The sequence below is a fragment of the Cricetulus griseus genome (genome assembly GCF_003668045.3).
Source record: "Cricetulus griseus strain 17A/GY chromosome 1 unlocalized genomic scaffold, alternate assembly CriGri-PICRH-1.0 chr1_0, whole genome shotgun sequence".
Taxonomy (NCBI): Eukaryota; Metazoa; Chordata; class Mammalia; order Rodentia; family Cricetidae; genus Cricetulus; species Cricetulus griseus.
In genome coordinates this window covers 255529463-255547154 of record NW_023276806.1, presented here as the reverse complement: position 1 = coordinate 255547154, position 17692 = coordinate 255529463, and the positions used below count along the sequence as shown (strand labels likewise).

At 41.9% G+C, this 17692-nt stretch overlaps 1 protein-coding gene across 9 annotated transcripts in view; it reads left to right on the top strand.

Annotated features, from left to right (window-relative positions):
* Window positions 1–17692, top strand: part of Usp49 (ubiquitin specific peptidase 49) — a 60299-nt gene that overhangs the window by 22081 nt on the left and 20526 nt on the right. For all 9 annotated transcript variants that reach the window (XM_027394486.2, XM_027394482.2, XM_027394485.2 and 6 more), the window contains one exon: window positions 693–765. The gene's annotated coding sequence lies outside the window, so the exon portion shown is untranslated. The remainder of the gene's footprint in view (window positions 1–692; window positions 766–17692) is intronic.

Below are 17692 nucleotides of genomic sequence, written 5' to 3'. Positions count from 1 at the left end.
GTCCTAGAACTCACTCTGTAGACCAGGCTGGCCTCCAACTCAGAGATTTACCTGTCTTTGCCTCCCAGGTACTAGAATTAAAATTTGTGGGCCTCCACCACCTGACCAGAAGAAAACCTTTAATGCTTGCATTTATGGCTTATTGTCTCTGTAAATGTCTGAATCTTTGGTTGCTCTTACCTGAAACATGGGTTGTATTTTTTTTTCTATTTTTTAAAGTATCAATGTCAAAAAGTTGTAGGGATTTCGCTGTGTTGTAATATATTAATCCTTTTGTAAATGAAGGTTTATCTCCTGCCTGCCAGTTTCCGAATAAACACTCAAAGGCTTAATGTTAATTATAATTGTTTGACCAATAGCTCAGGCATATCACTGACTAGTTCTCACAATTAAGCCATTTAGTCTATATTTTACCATGATGCTTGAGGCTTGATACCTCACATCTTGCTTCTCCATCGACTCCATGGCGTCACCCTGACTCCGCCTTCTTTCTCTCCATATCTTTGTATTTCCTGCCTGGCTCTATTCTGCCTGGCCATTGGCAAATCAGCTTTATTTATCAACCAGTAAAAGCAACACATATTTGCAGCATACAGAAGAACATCCCACATCATCTTTTTATGAATTTATAAATGAAATTGCTTTTTTCTTGCTACGCATTAGCTCGGGCTCACAGATTGTTTTCCTTACAGGTAGCTGAGAAGAGGAAAGCCCAGCCAATTTATGTGGTAATATGGAAGAAAATGGACAAAGACTGTTTAATGGGTAAGGACCAAAGCTGTAGTAAGATCTTATTAATGAAAATCAGTCCTGATGGCATGACCAGTCTGTCTTACAGTCCTGTCAGGGGAGTGGTTAATTATGATCTGTATTTTGGTGAAGTTCTAAACTTCCGATCCCAGTGTCCATCTTAACCTTTCACTTTTTTAATAGTTAAAGGTAAAATGGACCTTGAAACCAGAAAGAGTACTGAAACCAGGCTTAAAGTTGATTGGTGGTTGACTAGAGACTGCGCTTGCCATGGCCTGTCAAGAGTAATACCCACCCTTTTCCTCCAAATACTGCCAGCTTATGTGACATCAGGCTCCATACTATGGGGGTCTTGTTCACTTGTGTAACTGTAGATGTGTGTCAGGCAGCAATCAAATATAATTTCAAAAGCTCATATATTTTTACTGCCTAGAACTCAAATATTCTAGATAACCAAAACTGTCCATGAATGTTAAGTCCTTCGCAGAGTCTAGAGGTTTATACAGCATTCATTGGGCAGCCTTCTTCTCTGTCTAGTCCAGTGGGTCCCAACCTTCCTAATGCTTCAACCCTTCAATACAGTTCCTCATGTTGTGCTGACCCCCAACCAGAAAATTACTTTTGTAACTTACTTTGTAACTGTAATTTTGTTACTGTTACAAACTATAATGTAAATATCTGATATGTGACTCCTGTGAAAGGATTGAGACCCACAGGTTAAGACCATTGGTTGAAAATAGGAGCTACTTTGATACCAGACTACTTTGGGACAGTTGCTATTAGCCTGCTTGGGTGAGTTGATCTCTGAGCTTCAGTTCCCTAGCTCAAAGGGAGAGACATATGTTGATGCTGAGGGTTGATTAGTCCATATGAAAAATGTGCAGAGTGCCTGGAACCGTGTCAGTGCTTGGTGAATATCATCTGCAGGTGTCAGGTGCTATCCAAGTTAGCATGTTTATGCACACACGGATCTCTCTGTGATGTTACACTCTGGGAGTTAACCTGTCTTAGGGAAGGCCAGTGCTGAGGGCAAAGGATTCTTTATGAGAGTTTTCATCTTAGCCTATTTCATTTCTCTTAGAGTGTGTTGCTAAACTGAGAAGAGAGTTGTACACTTCCAGCTCTTACTGCGCATCTTATAGTGTATATGAATAAACAACCATTTTCAGGCTGTATATAATAGCTGCACCTCAGCTTGTATCAGCAGCTGGTAGCACGCACCAGTAGTCTAGCACTCGGGAGACAGAAGGATCATGAATTTCTGGTCAAGCCTCTGCTCCATAGTAACATCCTGCCCACCTGTCACCCCTAATTCTGTCTGTGCAGGATGCATTGTTTTGTTTTTGTTTTGTTTTTCTTTCTAGATAGGGATGCCAAATTTCCTGTTCAGAGTCTGAGTAACTATAACTAAATGTTTTTTTTCTTGTCTTTAGGAAGGAAAATTTGCAATTGTGTGTTACGGGATAGGTTAGGATTCTGTGGGGTACTGAGGCTTGAACTCAGGGCCTTGTTCTCATATGCATACAATGTAAATATTCTATTACAGAGCTACACCCCTGGCTTTTTCCTCCCTTGGTCTTTTTTTTTTTTTTTTTTTTTTTTTTTTTTTTTTTTTTTTTTGTCTTTTGGAGGCAGGGTTTATCTTTATAGCCCTGGCTGTTCTGGAACTCACTCTGTAGACCAAGCTGGCCTAGAACTCAGAGATCCACCTGCCTCTGCCTCCCAAGGCTAGGGTATGCTTCTACCACTACCCAGCGGTATGTGGGTTTTGTCCCGGGCTCTGTCTTATCAGAGCGAAGCATGGGTTTTTCTTTCTTCAAATGGCAATTCCCTTAACGTTAACGAATGAAGGAAATTAATGTTAAAGGATAAAAAGTAAGTAATATTTAAAGAATCAGCTGTGTGTGGAGTGGAGGCGGCACACGCCTTTTATCCCAGCACTTGGGCGACAGAGGCAGGCAGATCTCTGTGAGTGAGTTCCAGGACAGCCAGGACTGTTTCAGAGAAACCCTGTCTCAAAAAACAGAACAAAACAACAATCAGCTATGCTGATAAAATGTCTTGGCTTTGTTTTAAGTGGCACTACATGCATTGGTGGTTCCTTTTTCTTTTCTCATCCCACCCCCATCCATCGTTTGAGCAACTTTTCTAAATGTTGATCCAAGTATGGCTTTAGCATTTCTACCCCTTAACAGTGTCTTGCAGGAATTCTGGGAACTGCTCAGACTTTTCAGAAGTTGATGAAGTTGGCATTATCTTAATAACAATATTAAATCATGGTTTGTTTTCAATCCTTATCCATTCCTATGCATCAGCGCGTTTTCAGAAGCCTCCAAACTACGAAACTGACTGGATATAGAAGTAGATGAAGAGCCGGGTGGAGGTGGCACACGCCTTTAGTCCTAGCACTCAGGAGGCAGAGGCAGGTGGAGCTCTGTGAGACCAGCCTGGTCTACAAGAGCTAGTTTCAGGACAGCCTCCAAAGCCACAGGGAAACCATGGAATTTGGGGTTGGAGGGATGGTTCATTGGTTAGAACAATTACCCCTCCCCCTCATCAGAGGACGTGGGTTTGGTTCCCAGCATCTACATGGTAGCTCACAGCCATCTGGAACTCCAGTTGTAGGGGATCCAGTGCCCTCTTGTGGATTCTGTGGGCTCCTGTACATAGGTGCATGTAAACTCACTCAGGCACACAGACACACAAAAGTAAATAAATCTTCTTTTTTAAAAGTACAAAAAAATAGTGCCAGGCATTGGTGGTGCACACCTTTAATCCAAGTACTCGGGAGGCAGAGGCAGGCGGAGCTCTGTGAGACCAGCCTGGTCTACAAGAGCTAGTTTCAGGACAGCCTCCAAAGCCACAGGGAAACCGTCTTGAAAAGCAAAAAAAAAAAAAAAAAAAAAAAAAAAAAAAAAAAAAAAAAAAAAAAGCAGTAGTAGATGAAGAATCTCTTTGTTATTTATTCTTGGACATCAAAAAGATTTGTAGAAACTCTAAATGTCTCGCTGGGCGTTGGCAGCGCACACCTTTAATCCCAGCACTCAGGAGACAGAGGTAGGCGGATCTCTGTGAGTTCGAGACCAGCCTGGTCTATAAGAGCTAGTTTCAGGACAGCCTCCAAAGCCACAGAGAAACCCTGTCTCAAAAAACCTAAAAAAAAAAAAAGAAAAAGAAAGTCCAAATGTCTCTCTTATCCGTAGGTTTGCTATGAGCAGTAAGCTCAGACTGCCAGAGAGTCAGAGTTCTGTTCTTTGTGTGGCATGTTCCTGGCTTTGGATGCCAGATGGCTCTTTATTTTATAGTATTATCCAAGCATCTACTATGTTGCAGCCCTGTGGAATGGGCTGCAAACAAGGTAGTAAACAAAATGAGAGAAAAAAAAGCCTTGCTAGAGCCCATGTCCCTTCTAGTCTTTGAGTTTCTTGCCCCAGACAGGAGAATCTGAGTTCTCTCTCTCTCTCTCTCTCTCTCTCTCTCTCTCTCTCTCTCTCTCTCTCTCTCTCTCTCTCTCATTACCTGCATGCATGTGTGTATCTGGTACTCAAGAGGCCAGAAGGCATTAGATCCCCAGAAGGCATTAGGTTATGACCTGTGGGGTTCTGGGAACTGAACCCATGTCCTCTGGTAAGAGCAGCCAGTGTTCCTTACTGCCAAGCCATTTCTCCAAACCCTATATTTGCCTTCTTTTAGTGGGTGGAGAGGACCGAGCTCAGATCCTCTTGCTTGCTAGGCAAGCACTTCCCAATTAAGCTATCTCCCCAGCTCCTAGATCTGTTCTCAAATAATAATAACTGTTGTTAGCAAAGAATCTTTAACAGTCCTGACAATTTTTTAAACAAGTACATATTTTGTAGCCCAAGCCCTCCCCTAATTCTGGGATGACAGGTATATACCACCTATCTGACACTCATTTTTTTTTTTAAATTGGTAGTACTTGGGACTGACTGTAAATAAGGGTTTTAAGAGAATGGGAGGGCTGGGTGTTACTCAGTAATAGAATTCTTGCCTAGTACACAAGGTTCTGGAATTATTCTTAGCACAATAAAGGGAGAGAGGGAGGGAGAGAAAAAGAATGGGGAGGGGAAGAGAAGGAGAAGTGAAAATGAATAAATGTGAATGAGGATTTTATGAGGATTTTATGGATGAATGAATTTTATTTCCTCGCTGCCGATGGGTTTTCACAACATATTCTCAAGTCTTGGAATAGTGTATAAAATGTATGGAATTAAACTGGGCTGTGGTGGTGTACGCCTTTAATCCCAGCACTCTGGAGGCAGAGGCAGGCAGATCTCTTGAGTTCAAGGCCAGCCTGGAATATAATGGGAGTTCCAGAATAGGCAGGGCTATAAGAATACCCTGTGTGGAGGGAAAAAAAGTATTAAGGAGAAATTTTTTTTGTTTTGTTTTGTTTCTCTGTGTAGCTTTGGAGCCTATCCTGGCACTCTCTCTGTAGAGCAGGCTGGCCTCGAACCTCAAACTCACAAAGAAACACTTTCCTCTGCCTCCTGAGTGCTGGAATTAAAGGCATGCGCCACCAACGCCCGGCTGTTTTTGTTTTTTTGAGACGGAGTCTCTGTTATGTAACTCTGGCTGTCCTGGAGCCAGATAATGTAGACTGTGTGTGCTAACCTCAAACTCACAGAGATCCACCTGCCTCTACTGAGATTAACAGCCTGGACTAACACGTTTGGAACATATGCTGTGTCTTTTTGACATTTGTTTGAATATCCTATACTTGCATCATGTGCTGCATGTCACTTGAGAACTGAGTTCAGTAAGTCACCTTGCTTACTGCTATGCAATTTGTCATTTTTAAGCTAAGATTCTAAGTATTTTATTTTTGGTTTTTTGAGACAGGGTTTCTCTGTGTATCAGTGGCTTTCCTGGAACTCACTTTGTGGACCAGGCTGGCCTCAAACACAGAGCTTCACCTGTCTCTGCCTGTGCTGGGATTAAAGGGATTATATAATTTAAAGGCCATTCTCCCCTCAATGCCCTTGGAAAATAAGTACTTGAGTTCATTGGAACACACAGTCCTTTTACAAATCAAGTTTTACAAAGCCCAATAGAAAAAGATTTGCACTGATGGTTCACATAAAACAAAAAGATAGATATTTACCATAATTAAAGCCATACAAATAAAGCAATGTTTATACAATTTTTCAGACGTCGTACTGAAGCATATTGAAGATGCCACTTGTTAGGGAAACCCTGCTGCTAGAGAGTATGAGAGGGGCTGGTAGAGTATTTCTCTAAAATTCAGTAACTATATCCCTAGACGCAGTGTGCTGTAAATTATCTCATAGGCATAGTTGTGCAAGTGTGCCATGGTACGTATTCAGCGATACCCATATGCATGGCTTATGAAGGTGGTAATAATAGGTTTCATTGTGATGCTCTCACACATGGCCTTTTATGTATTTTTATCATTTTCACCACCCCTGTGACCCTCCTTCTCTTCCCTTTAACTGGCTTCATTTCCTTTTACTTTGTGGTGATTCAGTGAGTTTCATTAGGGCTGTTTGTAGGAGTGTAAGTGGGAATTTATTTGACTACACCACTAAAGAAAATGGCCCTCCCACCTATTAGAGCTTTAAACTTTTTTTATTATATTGCTTACATTTTTTAAAAGATTTCTTAAAATTTTATTTTGTGTGTATGGCTGTTTTGTCTGCATGCATGCTATGTACCATACTGGGGAATCGAACCTGGGTCCTCTGCAAAAGCAACAAGTGCTCTTAGCCTTTAGCCATCTCTCCAGCCCTATTATATTGTATTTTGAGAATTTTTTTTTTTGGTTTTTTTTCGAGACAGGGTTTCTCTGTGGCTTTGGAGGCTGTCCTGGAGCTAGCTCTTGTAGACCAGGCTGGTCTCGAACTCACAGAGATTCACCTGCCTCTGCCTCCCAAGTGCTGGGATTAAAGGTGTGGGCCACTACTTCCCAGCTGTATTTTGAGAATTTTTTAAAAAATGCTTTTATAGGGTTCTAGTGATGGGTAAGACAGAGTAAACACATTCTGCGTGGTCTCTCACACTTAATGCAGCCAGCAATATGCACAGAAGGCACACAGCAGCAGTCTGAAGGCAGGGGGCGGGGCGGCAGGGTGGTTCCAAAATGTAAGCAGTAGCAGCTGGACAAGAGAAGAGCAGGGTTTGAAGTTTCACAGGCCAGGTCCCTGATGTGGACTCATTGCAGGCAAACCCAGAGGTGCACCAGACTCAGTCATGCACCAGATGTGACAGAAAGCTTGAGTGTGAAGCTTCTAATGTGTGTGTGTTGCACTTATTTACTTAGTGTGTCTGGGCGTGTATGTTGAAGTCAGAACAACTTGTAGGAGTCAGTTTTCTTCTTCTGCAGTGTGACTTCTGAGGAGTCAGACCCAGGGTGATGGGCTTTGCAGCATGCATTCATACTTGCTGAGCCATCTTGTTGCCCATAAAACCTCTAGTTCGTACAAGATTGGAGGGGAGAGTGTCCTATCTCTGCACTCTCATACCCCAGGTCTCAGGCACTCATGCTGCTTGTGTGGACGGGTGTAGGCAAAGAGATAGTGCAGAAGCTCAAAGATGCCTGAAATTCAGAGGAGACCTTCTTCTTCACTGCAAGGTCTGTAGTAGTACAAACATGTGAGGAAACTCTATCATTTTTTCCCTTTCTGCAGCCTTGTCCCTCTAAGAATAAAAGCAATGTGGTCATAGAAAAGTGTTATGAAGTGGGCTCTCTAAAGCCCCAGTCTTTTGGCTGGCAGAGGATTGTACCTGGGAGGAGAGAGCATACACATGAATCTGATCCTAGACATTGATCTTGAAAGACTGGAATGAGACTAGATCAGAGGTTCTCAACCTGTGGGTCACTACCCTCTGGGGTCAAATGGCCCTTTCTTATAGGGGTCACTAAAACCATCAGAAGACACAGATATTTATATTACAATTCGTAACAGTACCAAAATTATAGTCATGAAATAATGATAAAAATAATTTTATGGTTGGGGGTCACCACAACATGAGGAACTGTATTGAAGAGCCACAGCATTAGGAATGTTGAGAACCACTGCTCTAGGTGGATCACTACCCAGCTCCTAGACTGGAAAATGGTAACACAACAGACCCGAGGCACATAGTTCTGATGTGTAAATTTATCAATATAAGGTTATCTGAAATCGACCTAAACTCAACCAGGGTTGATAACTTACTAAAATAGACAAAACAAAAACAAACTTAGTATTCTAGAGAAAACACAAAGACTTGGGGATTCTCAAAATTAAGCAGCCTCCAAATAACCACCATGGTCTCAACATAGGTAGACAGGAGACCCAAGATGCCATCACTGAGATGACAACTCCCTTCTGTCTGATGGGCTAGTCTTGGCCACATCATGCCCTCTGCTGGGCTAATGACTTTACTGCCAGGCAGAACCTTGCAGAGAATGGCTTGGATTCTCAAGACTGATCTGAGCTTGTCCTGAGGCCCAGCTGCTCCTGAGCCACATGGCGTTGTGCAAGAAGAGCAGATGCTCAGGGTGAATAGCAAAATTGTTTTCAGTCTTCATAATCACTCCTCTCTAACACTTGGGTTTCAAGGTGGGTTTGTAAATTTGTTTTTATGGTGGGATGCAAAGGGTTGAGAGGAGATTGTGTGTCATGTGTCTCAGGACAAAATATAATAGTCCTGTTGTGTGTTTTCCCTTTGTATATGAGCCTCTCTATTTTCCATTTTAGGCAGATGAGTAAATGCCTTGTGGCCACCTGTCACTTTAGCAGTAAGATAAATAACCAATTGAAGAAGGCAAATCTAAGGAGTCACACCTGATCTTTTGTAGTTGCAGATGATAGTCACTGACCAGCATTTGCTGTGAAGCCAGCAGATTCTTACCAGCTATACATCCCAGCCTGTGATTTACAGCACAGAACCCATGTTCCACACTTGGCACAGTTTGCTCCTGTCATCTTCTTAAAAAAAAAAAAAAAAAAAAAAACTCTTTGAGATGCTCACTAGGCCCCCTGGGTAGATCTGTTACTGCGGTTCCATGTCCCCAGTGGAGCTGGACCATTTGAAGTTGTATTTCTGTATATTTTCAAAGTTTTTCTTTGGCAACTCTGCTTGATTTTTGTCTGTTCACCCAGCAGCTACTGGAGCATGCAAAGCAGAGGCTTTCAGAAAAAGGATGCTTGAGAGAGGCTGCCCAAGTGTCAGAGCTACAGTACTGCAGGTTCTCAAAACCTCCAGTTGTTCAAGAAGAGAGTTGAAAGTCATAACCCGGTAGTTACAATTTAATGGTGTGGTATGTTGTGTGGAACTAAGTGATTGGGTTTCATTTGAAGAGAACTAGCAAGAACCCGGAGTAATGCTTTTCCCAGTCACGTTTTGTCCATTATCTGTATCACTTGCCTGGTAGGAAGGGGAGTTGGTGGGGGTCTACCCAAAGGATCTCAGCAGGAACTAGCTCGTCAGGCTTAGTTTGCTCCAAGTGACTTCTGATCATACCAACACTTGATGAGACAACTGTTTCCTGAGCTCTGTTGGTGCCAGGCATTGCTTGAAGCGTTTTCTTACCTGCTCACTAATTGAATAATGCAAAAGTTCCATATGTACTAATAGGAATATTCTTTTGTTTCCTGAAGAAACTGAGGTCTGGAGATCCCACTTGTCAGTCACACAGAGCTAACAGGAAGCTTGGCTTGACCTAACCACTGTGCTGATGCCACTTGGTTCATTTGCAAATGACTGTTGGAATTTCACATTTTATAGTTGTAGGACCAGAAAATTTTAAATTAAAAAGGACTTTTAATGAGAAAATAATAGTATACAAAGGAAAACTCTCGCAGAAAGCCCACCACTGGTGCTCCATATCACATGGTACGGTGTCTAGAGCATTGTGTTCTAGTCACAGCACCAGAGGCTGGCAGGGCTCTCCAAGCTTGCTGCTGCTGCTTTTTTATTTTTATTTTTTTCTTTTTGAGACAGGGTGACAGGGTCTTACTATGTTCTGGAACTCACAAACTCACAGAGATCTGCATGCCTCTACTTCCTGAGTGCTAGGATTAAAGATATAAGTCATCATGCCCAGCTGTTTTTTTTAATATTTATTTATTTGTGGGTTTGTATGTGTTGTGTACACACACATGAGGAGGTCAGAGGACAACTTATATAGTTGGTTCTCTCCTATCATGTGAGTGCCAGCAATTGAACTCAGATGTTCAGGTTTGTCAGCAAGCACCTTACCCCCTAACCATCTCATCAGCCTGGCTGTGGGCTGTTTGTTTTTGAGTCAAGAAGCAACTATATATTTTAAAAAACATGAGATTTAGCAATAAATACACTTGTTTGTACACACACAAAACAAAATATAGTGGTTCCTTTATTGTAACAGTCACATCCATTTCAAAGTGATGACAAGTACATGTGGTAAGACCTTGTTCTCCAATGCTTTGACCTGTAACAGTGGTTATTGGTGATTTTAATGGATCTTTCAAATACAGTAAACTACAATCTATTGTTTGTTCCATCAAAACAAAACACTTTAACATTAAGAATATTGGAGATAAAATCTCTTTATAAAGAACCAGTGTTTCCCAAGAACAGAACTGGTAAGACTCATCCTAGCTGATGAAGATGTGTGGTTAGAAGATTATTGTCTGGGTTGTGGGATCAGATTCTCTTTGGAAGTAGGATGGATTATCTTGGACCAGATGAGCACTGCTGCAGTCATAGTGTCATTCTGTCCATCCAAAATGCACAGGGACATGGATGGGCAGAACAACTGCTGTGGATATTCCCACCTTGTCCTATCACATTCTTTTTGGTTTTGTTTTTAATTATTATTTCAGATGTACATATGATTTGCCTGCTTATATGTATTGCGTTGCATGTATGTCTGGTATCTTTGGGGGCTAGATGAGGTTATTGGATCCCTTGGAACTGGAGTTACAGACGGTTGTGAGCCTTCATGTGGGTGCTGGGAATAGAATATGTGTCCTCTAGAAGAGCAACAAGTACTCTTATCTGCTGAACCATATCTCCAGCACCCCTTTTTTTTTTTTTTTTTTTTTTTTTTTTTTTTTTTTTTTTTTTTTGTAAAAATGGCCTGGGTGCTGTTGCTTCTAGCTCTTTAGGTTTTCCCAGAGGTATTCTGGTTCATACATTGCTACCACTGCCTGGGGGACCAGCCTCCAGCAGCACAGGGCTCAAAGGGAAATCCACAGAGTCCGTGTACTGTGACTTTTTTTATGTGAGGGAATAAGGGGGAAAGACACTCACACATTCCCTTGATGGTTTCCTTCAGACCTTTTCTTTATTCTTTTGTATTCTCCATTCTCTATCCAGAAATGTCCCTTCTGTCTCTCTTGGTGTTTTCCTTCTCCTCTACCTTTATTCTTATTTTCCTTCTTGGTGTTTTCCTTCTTTTATGGTGTTTATTTTTCCTTCTAAAGGACATCTTTATTCTTAATATTTTCCTTCTAACTCCTTCTACCTCTATCTTTATTCTTTCCCTTACAAGCTGTATACCCCAGCAAAATCTTTCAGGCAATACAGAAATTACAGTGTGGTTACATTCTGTTTTTCAAGTGAATGATTACAATGAATACAAATAAAAAAAACCAGCATGTTTTCCATATCCCTTAACATGATTAAACATTTTATGTATTACTGGTGGAAAACAAATTATCCCCAAGAACCCACATACATTCATACCCAAGCAGTTTGTCATAGATTAACAGAATAAGCAAGCAAGGTATTCTTTTCATCCAGTTTTTTTTACTGGCAGGCTGTGTTTTACAGTTACAAAAGAAAGAAAAGACAATCATTTTATTATTTATCTTGAAAGGTCATCTTATAAGGAATCTTAAAGGAATCACAAACCTAAACTTTTATACATGAAAAACAATCAGCTCTACTTTAAATCTTTAGGGTACATACTCACTCATCAATATCAGGAGACTGAGGGCAGAAATAGGTACAAGAAATTAATCATCACCTTGGTCATCAACCCATCCTAGCATGAAAGGTATGTCAGCTAATAATAATTGGACTGCTTTGTTCTTGCTCCCTGACCTTAATGAGTTCCCCATTCAACTATGTGCCTTTTTAAAACTTTGTATTTGTCCTCTTGGGTTTTTCACCTCAAAGCTATTTAACAAAAACATCTTAGTCTAAGTTATTTTCAAAGCTTTGTTTCAGCTATGATGCACTCCGAAACTGGTGAACACATCTCCCAACATTAAGGTTAAAAGAAAGGAAGCTAGCTAGGTTACTGGGACTCAATTGTTTTTCTTAATCATTAACCCACGCCAGTTTTTTGTTGTTGTTGTTGTTGTTGTTGTTTTGTTTTTTTTTGTTTTTTCGAGACAGTGTTTGTGTAGCTTTGGAGCCTATCCTGGCACTCGCTCTGGAGAGACCAGGCTGGCCTCGAACTCACAGAAATCCGCCTGCCTCTGCCTCCCAAGTGCTGGAATTAAAGGCGTGCACAACCACTGCCAGGCATTCTTTATTCCTTTAGTATACACTGAATATTGACTAGGCATTCTGTTGCTCCTAGAAATATAGTGTGTGTGGAGAAAGCATAGTGCCTGCTCTCTCCATCTGCTGGAGAAGGACCTCTGTCTGCCCACACCAATTTGCTAACAGCACTGCCTCTATTACTTTTTTTTTTTTTAATTGTTTTTACTTTGTTTCAACTCAGAGTCTTTCTATGTAGAACAGGCTGGAGCACTTATGCATTTTTAAGGCAATTTTCATGGCATTGGAGACATGAGGAAATGACGATTACCTTGCAATCATTTACCCTCCTACTGAGAAGGGATGTGTTTATAAGTTGAAAGTACTGTATCCAGGAGCTCAGCTCAGAGTAGGACGTAAGTTTGTGGGCCTTGATTGGTGGTGATCATAAACCCATCTGCTTTTGGTGACAGTTTTTAATGGGAGGGGTGTTTGGGTGGAAACTTTTCCTTGAAGGTGGAGCCCTTCAGTCCTGAGCTGGTGGGAAAGTTGTCCAGGTATTCATCAAAAGGGGAAGGAAAACCATGGAATGGGACATGAACAGGACAGGCTCCATGTTTACTAGTGTCTTGTTTCAGGGTCTCAGGTACTGTCTTGTGAAGACTTTTAGTGTTCTCCAAGGCCCAAAAAGTTTCTTCTCAGTGTCCTTCAGGCCCACTCTGCCTGCTCCTGGACAGTCCTGTTTCCCCTATGTCCTATTTCCTGCACCATTCTTTAGCTTGGCCTCTGCTGTTTTTTTGTTTTGTTTTGTTTTTTTACAAACAAAGCAGAACAAAAGGCTGAACATTGTATTGTTTTACCATATGCTACAATCAGTGTAGATAAAATAGTTATAATCTCTTGAAATAGAAATCCATGAAAATTCAGAGAGGTTAATGTTAAAGACTGACAAACAAAAGATTGTATATCATGGCGCATATGCTACGTGCTTCCCATTTAGTTCTCTTCAGTATTCTGTGGTTCATGAAAAGTGTTTCTAGAAATCTGAAAGATTTAACTACAAAAAGGAACATGTCTGTGGGGGCCAGAGAGATGGCTCTGTGTTAATAGTGTTTGCTACTCCTCCAGAGGACCCAGGGTTGACTTCTCATGAGTCTATAACCCTAGTCCCAGGGAATCCAATGCCCTCTTCTGGCCCCCACAGACATGCAGACACATAATGATATATATGCAGGCAAGGTACGTACATTAAATAAATGAAATTTATTAAATAAATTTAATTAATTAAATAAATGAAATTTAAAGCTTGAAATGTTATAAAAGGAACAGACTTCTGGGATCTGTAGGGATAGATCATACTTGAAGTCATCCCATCAGCAGAGGGTCATGTTGAACTTTCTTCAGATAGATGTTTTGAGTCTGCAGTTGCCTGGAAACCTTCATGAGTTGAGCCCTTCCTCCAGCCAACTACCATCTTGAATGTGATGCTGGAGGAACCCATCATGGCATGGCACACTCCAGAGCTGGGTCAACTGTCTGTCCAGGGTCACCCTTTAGATCTTTTTTATTTTTTATTTTTTTGTTTTTTTGTTTTTTGAGACAGGGTTTCTCTGTGGCTTTGGAGGCTGTCCTGGAACTAGTTCTTGTAGACCAGGCTGGTCTTGAACTCACAGAGATCCACCTGCCTCTGCATCCCGAGTGCTGGGATTAAAGGTGTGCGCCACCACTGCCCGGCTCCACCCTTTAGATCTTAACACAACAGTTGTATTTGCATTTCAGTGCTTCTCATTTTCCATCCTTCAGTAACCTAGAAAACCTAAATTGCAATCAAATTGTCTTTCAGGGTTTTTTTTTTGGGGGGGGGGTTCAAGACAGGGTTTCTCTGTGTAGTCCTGGCTGTCGCCTTTCAGAATCATGTAATGTCAATGCCATTAACACTCCTCTCACTTGACTAAAGCCTCCCTTGCATGCTAAGTGTGGCTTTGTCATCCTTCCAGCTACTCATCCATTCATCCAGAAGGCCTTATTGAACCATCGACTTTCTGAGAAATGTCAGACAAATGTAAAACATGGCAGCCCCACAGCAAGCTGTGTTCTATAACCTAAGGATTACTTGAACAGAGGTAGCTCAGCAGGTTAAGGCACCTGCCACAAAGCCTAATGACCTAAGTTCAGCCTCTGGAATCCATGTGGTAAAAAAGAGAACCAGCTCTTACAAGTTGCCTATGACCTCCATACATGCCCTGTGACACATGTTTGCCCCACCCCAAACATAAATATAAAAATACATCAAATAAAAAAGGGATATAGTAAGTACTTCAGCAGCTTGTCATGGGAAATAAACAATATTTATCTTCAGTTTTACAATAACTCCAGTTTTTGGTAATTGAGAGTAGGTTTAATCACTTATAGTGCCAGTTAATCATACGAATGTGGAAAAGCACCTTTGCCTAACCAAAGTTGTCTGTGTCCTGCATGGAGAGAGCGTGGATGGAGAGCTACTTAGTCTGAAAAATGCATGGCTACAAGCCTCTTACAGGACTCCCAGGTGGCATTACCCTAGTGCAGTCATAACTAGGGTCTGGACCTTTAACGCTCAGTTCAGAACCTCAATTTTGTGAAAACACGATGTGATGACCAGTTTTCTTAGGAATAGACATATGTGGTCAGAATCATCAGAGGGAGGATTCATTTACAGTGAGGAATAGGACTGTTAAGCACGCTGATCCTTGAGTGTGGTGGTTATTGCATTCTGTCCCTGAAGACCAGCTCCATGGAAAATCAATTTTGGTTTTCTGTACAAGGAGTAAGTGTAGAGAGAGCCTTGCTGGATAGTTCTAGTGACTGGTTCCATCAGGTCCTTTTGTGCTATCAGCAGGCTCCTCTGTTGTATTTATGAGTTGGGAGACCTACTCCCTTTCAGCCCTATAGGAAGAACACTGATCTATTAGTGCAAAGACTCTCTGTACACACTCACTGGTGACCCCCAGTCTGTAGTCAGGTATAGGCACACAGTCCTTTACAATCACATTCTCTCTGGCTGTCTAAAGTTGTACCTGGATCACTTTGATCAATTTGGGGATTATCAAACTCTGAAGTCACTTAGATGTCTGACATCTTGTTAATAATAGATCTCAGTGTTTTGGTATTTTTATTATTTATTTATTTATTAATTGATTGATTTTTTTCGAGATGGGGTTTCTCTGTGTAGCTTTGGAGCCTATCCTGGCACTCGCTCTGGAGACCAGGCTGCTCTCGAACTCACAGAGATCCACATGCCTCTGCCTCCTGAGTACTGGGATAAAAGTTTTGGTAATTTTAAAAAATGAATTATTAAGTGTATACTACATTACTTTCTTCATTCTCAGATATTATCCTAAAACTGTTTTTGTGGAAGCATTTTATGTCATTGTTATTATAAACATAAAGTGGTCATTGTCTCTGTCTCTCTCTCTCTGTCTCTGTCTCTGTTTCTCTCTCTCTCTCTCTCTCTCTCTCTCTCTCTCTCTCTCTCTCTCTCTCTCTGTGTGTGTGTGTGTGTATTAGTGTGTGTGTATTAGTGTGTGTGTATTAGTGTGTGTGTATACACTGGGGTTTAGAACCTTGGACCTTGCACCTGCTAGATAAATACTCTACTAGGGCTACATTCCCAGTCTCTCTCCCACCTTTCTCCCTGCCTCTCTGGGAACTTGATATCTAAACTAGGCTGGCCTCAAGCTCATAAAAATCCTCCTGCCTTAGCCTCCCAAGTGCTGGGATTAAAGGTGTGCACCACCATGCCTGGCTTCTTAAATTTTGACTGTGTTCAATGATTTTATGATCGTTAATCTCGGTTGTCACCTTAATTTGAGATCTAAAATGACCTGGGTTAGAAGTCCCTGGGCACACCTGTGGTGGTGAAAGATTCCTGGAGGCTCAGGCCCCCAGGATCTTGGCTCAGGACTGAGACGACCCCAATCACTAGGTAGAGGCGAAAGCTTGATGCAAACAGCACGAGGCTTTATTGTAGTTGTTTAACGAGCTAACCCCATGTTAGCTCAGGTCTTTCATCCATCCACCATGCCGGATGGCTAGGAAAGACGGCAAGAAGCCGCTGCATAAAGATCTTATAGGGCAGCATAAGGGGAGTGTCTAGGGGTATGCACAGGCTCAGGATTGGTGTGCCTCCAGGCTTGCCCTATGTTGATTGGTCAACTGGTTGTTATGGCCCATAGGCCCTCCCAGGGTAGTTGCTATGCACTGCGCATCATTGCTGTGCACTTGTCGGTAAAGCACACCCAGAGCTGTAAAGCATAGCACCACCAGCTAACTTCTGATTGGTTCCTTGTCATGAGGCAGGCATCTGACCTCCTAGTGATTAAGACAAGGTCAGGCAAGTACGTGTTCGGCTGTTATGGCTGCTGAAATGGGGAGCTGGTCCCTTCAACTCTTCATAACTTCATTCTGTATGTAACTAGGCACAATGCTGCACACCTGTAGTCCAGATTCTCAGAAGGCTGACACGAGAGATTACTGGAGCCTGGGATTTGGGGGCTAGACCAGGCTACTTGGTTTTGTTTTTTGTTTTTTCCAAGACAGGGTTTTTCTGTGGCTTTGGAGGCTGTCCTGGAACTAGCTCTTGTAGACCAGGCTGGTCTTGAACTCACAGAGATCTGCCTACCTCTGCCTCCTGAGTACTGGGACTAAAGGCGTGCACCACCACCTCCCAGCCAGGCTACTTGGTTTTAACAAATAATCAGATAAAACCTCAAACTAAGGCTGGAGGGATGGCTCAGTGGTTAAGAGCACTAACTGCTCTTCCAAGAGGTCCTGAGTTCAATTCCCAGCAACTACATGGTGGCTCACAACCACCTTGAATGGGATCTGGTGCCCTCTGCTGACATGTAGGCATAATGAATAAATAAAATCTTAAAAAAAAAAAAAAAAAAAAAACTCAAACTAATGAATGACTTTGTCTTATTATTTGGTCTTTGTTGTAAGTATGCATCATTGATGTTATAATTTAGTCAGTTTCTACAGGCAACGTAGAAATCAACAAAACTCAGGTTTTCCATTCTCATATCTTGTACTTTTCATGACCAATGTCATCAGTCTCGTCAGCACTACAACTCAGTTCTTCCTTCCTTGGGGTCTCAGGCCATGACTCACACTTCTCTCTCTTCCTCCTTTCTGCCTGTCTTTGCTCATGCAGTGTCCTGTCCCCAATTCTGCTTTCTGATCCCTGCTGTGGTAAGTGAACCCACACTTAGTTATTAGCAGCTGATTGGCTTGTTTGTTTTCCCTAATGAGATTATATGTTTGCCTCAGTACAGACTGTGACGCCTTGATGGTAGGACTGGCTGGCAGGGCAGGAAGGCTGGTTGTTTTTGTTTTGTTTTGTTTTGTTTGTTTGTTTGTTTGTTTGTTTTGAAACAGGAGCAGAGGTGCTAAGGCTTGTGGGGCTTGAACCACAGGAACATTGCCTGAATGTGTATTGGCCTTTGTGTAAGAGCCAAGCCAGTCC